Genomic DNA, 5244 nt, shown 5'->3' with positions numbered 1-5244 from the left:
AAATAATAATAAATGCTGGTGAGGATGTGGGAGGAAATGTACACTCAGAACATTGTTCGTAAGACTACAAATTAGTACAGCCACTTTGGAAAGCAGTGTGTAGATTCCTCAAAAGGCTAGGAACTCAACCACCATGTGACCCAGCTATCCCATTCCTCAGTATTTATCCAAAAATACTAAAGTCAGCATGGTATGCCAATACAGCCACTATAATGTTTATAGCAGCACAATTCAAAATAGCCAAACTATGGAATCAATTCAGATGCCCATTAATAGATGAGTGGATCAAGAAATGAAGTTTTACTCAGTCATAAAAAAAATGATGACATTATGGCATTTTCCAATAAGTGGATGGAAATGGAGAACATGCTAAGTGAGATAAGCCAGACTCAGAAAATCAAGGGTCAAATGTTTTCTCTCGTATGTGAAAGCTAAAGTAAAATAAGAGAAAGAAGCAGGGGGGAAGGGATTGGACATCATAAATATATAGGGAAGATCAGTGGAGCAGAAGGAGGAGAATGAAAAGGAGGGAGGGAGGGAGGGAAAAATATGGAAGGAATCGAACAGAATCATGTTATATGCATGTATAAATGTACCAAAGGGAATTTCACCTTTATGTATAGGTAGAAAGTACCAATAAAAATAATTAAATAAAGGAATGAAAGTAAGATCAGTAGAGTAGAGGAGGAAGAAAAGAAAAAGGAGGGTGAATTGAAATCAAATTCCTTGTATGTATAATTTTGTCAAAAGGAACCCAAATACTATGCATAATTATAAAGCTCTAATAAAAAAATGTGCTGTTTATCTGTACTGAAGTATGAACATAAGGCAAATGTCACAGTGGGAGAAGCATGAATTTTAGAATCACACAACTGAGATCACATGCCTACTGGCTTTGTGAGCTTGGGAAAAGTTACTTAATATCTCTAAGCATCTGTTTTCCCTAATGTAGAAGGGAGGTACACTTATCTTGCAGTATTGTAGGAAAGGTTAGATGAAATAACATGCATAATATAAAAATGAAATGCATATTAAATAAATCAGATATGCATAATACAAAATCTTTATGTAGAACATAAAAATTTCATATAATTTTTTTTCTAATTGAATTATGAAATATTTCTGATCTGGACCTAGCAAATAAAAAGATGGAATCACTCAGATATTTTTTAAATAGTCTGTAAACTCTTTTCTCTACAGTGGTTGATTCTGATCCTTCTCCAAAAGATAATTTGGCTTTGCACAAGGCTGAGGTAGAGAATTCTGCCAAATTGAGACTCCACTAACATTGATTGATGATCTTCAGCATGCCAGACTCTTCCAAAGATCCTCTTTCATCGTCACCAGTGAAATCTAAAGCTTCAGGATCCATCCCCTTTCCACCAGAAAACATTTTGCCAAGAACCTTTTCTTCCATAGCTACTTGAGCCCTGTCTAGACTACTCAGAAAAGCCCCCATGGGGAAGAACACAAACGTCCGTTAGCAGGAGAACAGATCACAGTGAATCCATACAGTGAAGCCCCCCAGAGAATAAAAAGGACAAACAGCTAAGCACAACAACGTGGGCGAATCCCGAGTCTGAGAAAAAAAAATAGAAAAAAATGCATATATCATATATTTATGATGTTCTAGAATAAGAAAATCTAAACTATGTTGGTAGAAGTCAGAATAGTTGTTAGCATTGCTTAGGGAGTGGAAACTGCCTAGAAAGAGACGGTAGGAAATGTGGGGTGAGGGAAATGTCCTTAATCTCAGTCTAGGTGATGGTCACACCAGCATAATGGGCAGAGGTGCGTCACAGCCCATTAGCACCATCAAGAGAGCCAATGGTTAAATTCTCAGAACTTTGAAAATCAGATGGCACCACATTGGCAGCATGAAATCATCATGGTGGAAGTATTTGTACCCTGGAAATTGGCAATCAGTACAAAGCCAGGCTTGTTTTTTTTTTTTTAATCCCACCAGAAAAAACCAGTTGTTTAACATTTATGAATATACCACTGCCTACATCCACCAAAGCTCACCAAACTGTATTTTGAAGATCTAGGTATTATACTAGATAAAAATTATATCTCAAATAATTATACCTCACCACTGTCACAGTGTGCAGAACACAACCAGAAAGAATGCTGATCAATCAGTTGAGAGAGAAAGATTGTTAATGGTCTTTTCTGGGAATGAAAATCAAAACGTAAACCTTGCTGTCCAGTCCTAACGGATCTAAAGCAAGAAACTGTGTGGACTCTCTCTCGTCCAGCAAAGGGATCCACAGAACAGAGTAGAGTGTGGCCACAGAGTCACTAATCAAGACCTCTGGAGACCAAGCAGGAAGCGGGTCTGATTTTATTGTGCAGTTGCCATGTATATATACTCAGGCAGTAGCTAAGCAGATTACAGGCAGCCACCAATAAAATTTCTGTCCAACTGTCCTTGCAACAACCAATCGAGGAGCAGGCTGTGGAGCAAGCGCTGGGACTGCAACACATGGCCTCACGCCCAGGGCTGTGCCTATGGGCTAAGCGGGGTAAGAGGTTTGCGGCTCACACCTAGCAGCAGGGAGTGGTTTGCCACTCGGACGCCCTTAATGTATGCCATGTATGCAGTACTCCATGCACTTGTCCCCACGAGAAACAAGATCAAATACTTGAGACTCAGGGAAGCCATGCAGGGCAGGTGGGCATTTTGAGAGCTGCTGCACAGGTCGCAGGTCTGCAGCCTCACCTGTGAGGAGGAACTGGAGTCCCACTCCAGAAGCCACTGCCATCCTCTCTCATTTTATTGATTTTTTTAAAAATCATCACAATAAAATTTACTCTTTTAGTATAAAGTTTCTACAGTTTTAACACATGTATAAAATTATGGAATCATTACCACAATCAGGATGCAAAATAGTACCCCCTAAAATTTCCCTCCTGATCTCCCTTTATGATCACAGCCTCCCCCACCCCTAACTCCTGGGAACCCCTGGTCTATTCTCCATCACTACTTTGTCTTTTCAAAAATGTCATGAAAATCACCTACAAATAAGAAATACAGTACCTATTTTTCTAAGACTGCTTCCTTCACCCAGGATAATGCCTTGGAGTATACTTCTTTGTTACATGTATAAATAATACATTCCTTTTTATTACTTAGTAGTATTCTTTTGTATGGACATGCTACAATTTATTCATCCATTTCCCTGTTTTCCCCCTTTAAAGATTTTATTTGACACCTATTATACCACATAGCAGATTTTAAACACTGACATGTAACTCCCTAATAAGATAAAGCAAGACAGAAAGTTCATCTTATTAGAAACAAGACACGCCATCACTTACTGTCTTCAAACATTATTGCACTTTAATTTCCATAATTTGACAAAGCATTCATGAAATAATCTGCGCACTAGTTTTAACAAATAAATAACACCTTTAAGCAGACATGACTGTCCTAAGTTGTTTATTAAGTATGAACTTTACAAATATCATACTTTTTTGTTCTAATTAGTTATACATAACAGTAGAATGCATTTTGACACCTCATACATAAAAGGGTATAACTTCTCATTGATCTGGTTATACGTGATGTAGAGTTCCACAGGTCATGTAATCATATATGCACATAGAGTCATAATGTCCAATTGATTCTACTATCATTCCTACCCCCATTCCCTCTCCTCTCCCTTCACTCCTGTCTAGTCCAAAACATCTCTATTCACCCCCCCTGATTGTGAATTAGCATCCACATATCAGAGAAAACATTTGGCCTTTAGTTTGGGGGGATTGGCTTATTTCACTTAGCATACTATTCTCCAATTCTATCCATTTACTGGAAAATGCCATAATTTTATTCTCCTTTAAAGCACAAACATCATACTTTCATTAGCAGTTATTAGTGGAGCTGGAGAATATTATGCCTTGTCCAAGCTGTACAGGGAGAACTACCAATAGTGTGGTGGAACTTGTGACCTTTCCAAGGCCAGGACTCTTGCAGCCTGCATATGTTAGCCCATGCATTTCCCTGTGCTTGGGGACTGGTTTGGTGATCCACTGGGTGTCCAGATTTCTTCTGATAGCTTTGTTAAATGGATCAATGAAGATAACCTCAAATAATTTGTATGTGGAATCTTTACCAATAGAATGCAAGACTCTCAGAGCCCCACAACAGTGTCCAGCTCACTCCTCAACGACAGACTGAAGAATCCTGGTTAATCCTGGTTAACACCATGATTGGTGTTTGTGGCCACCACAGTGCACACAAATGCTATATATGACATAACCTTGATTGGTCTTGTATCCCAGTCTGCATGCTTTATCCAGCTGGATGGGGCCGGGAGCCCTGTGGAGTGCAGAGAGCTGGTGATACTGCCAGCAGTAGACCTTCAGAAGAAAGCCCACATCTGACTGCTTCTATCTCCATAGCTCCTGGTGGAACTTGTTTGCCCCCATCTTGACTTACCTGATGGCTGCCACCAAATGGAAAGGCTCCATTCACCTACTGAAGGACATTTGCTTGCGATAATGATGACTAGAATATCAATGAACTTTCATATCCAGGCTTCTTACGCTCACATGCGTAAGTTTTCATTTCTCTAGGGAATGGAATGGCTGAATTATATAACAAATGTATATATGTTAACTTTATTAGAATGCTTTCCAGAATGGCTGTGCCGTTTTTCAGTCCCACTCATAATGTATGAGAATTGCAGTTCCTCCATATTCTTGCCAGGACTTGGTATTTTAGCCACTGTAATAGGTACTTGTGATTTTAATTGGCAAGTCTCTAATGCTCAATGATACAGAATATCTTGTGTCTTTATTTTTCCATGTGCATGTCCTGCATAAAAGTCCTATGACCAGTGGGATTTGCAAATATTTTCTTCCAGGCAGTGCCTGGTGTTTTCATTCTCTTGACAGCATCTTTCAGAGTTAATGTTATCAAACTTGATGAAGACTAATTCATCATTTGTTTTCTTTCGTGGATGATGCTTTTGGTATCATGTCTAAGAATTCTTCCTAACCTCAAGAAAATGTTTTATCCTAAATGTTTTCTTCTATAAGAGTTTAGAGGTTTACATTTTCCATTTATATCTATTGTCCATATTAAGTTCATTTATTTATAGGTTATGAAGTTTGCCGGGCACAGTGGTGCATTCCTGTAATCCCAGTGGCTCAGGAGGCTGAGGCAGGAGGATCACTAGTTCAAAGCCAACCTCAGCAACAGCAAGGCTCTACACAATTCAGTGAGACCCTGTCTCTAAG

General features: G+C 39.0%; 1 pseudogene; it reads right to left on the bottom strand.

Moving 5' to 3' along the window:
• Nucleotides 1–3874: 3874 nt before the first annotated feature.
• Nucleotides 3875–4431, bottom strand: LOC143391022 (large ribosomal subunit protein eL15 pseudogene; annotated as a pseudogene).
• Between the last annotated feature and the right edge of the window lie 813 nt (nucleotides 4432–5244).

This window comes from Callospermophilus lateralis, chromosome 2 (assembly GCF_048772815.1).
Source record: "Callospermophilus lateralis isolate mCalLat2 chromosome 2, mCalLat2.hap1, whole genome shotgun sequence".
Taxonomy (NCBI): domain Eukaryota; kingdom Metazoa; phylum Chordata; class Mammalia; order Rodentia; family Sciuridae; genus Callospermophilus; species Callospermophilus lateralis.
Note: the sequence above shows the minus strand (reverse complement) of the source record. Positions and strands in the feature narration are given on the sequence as shown.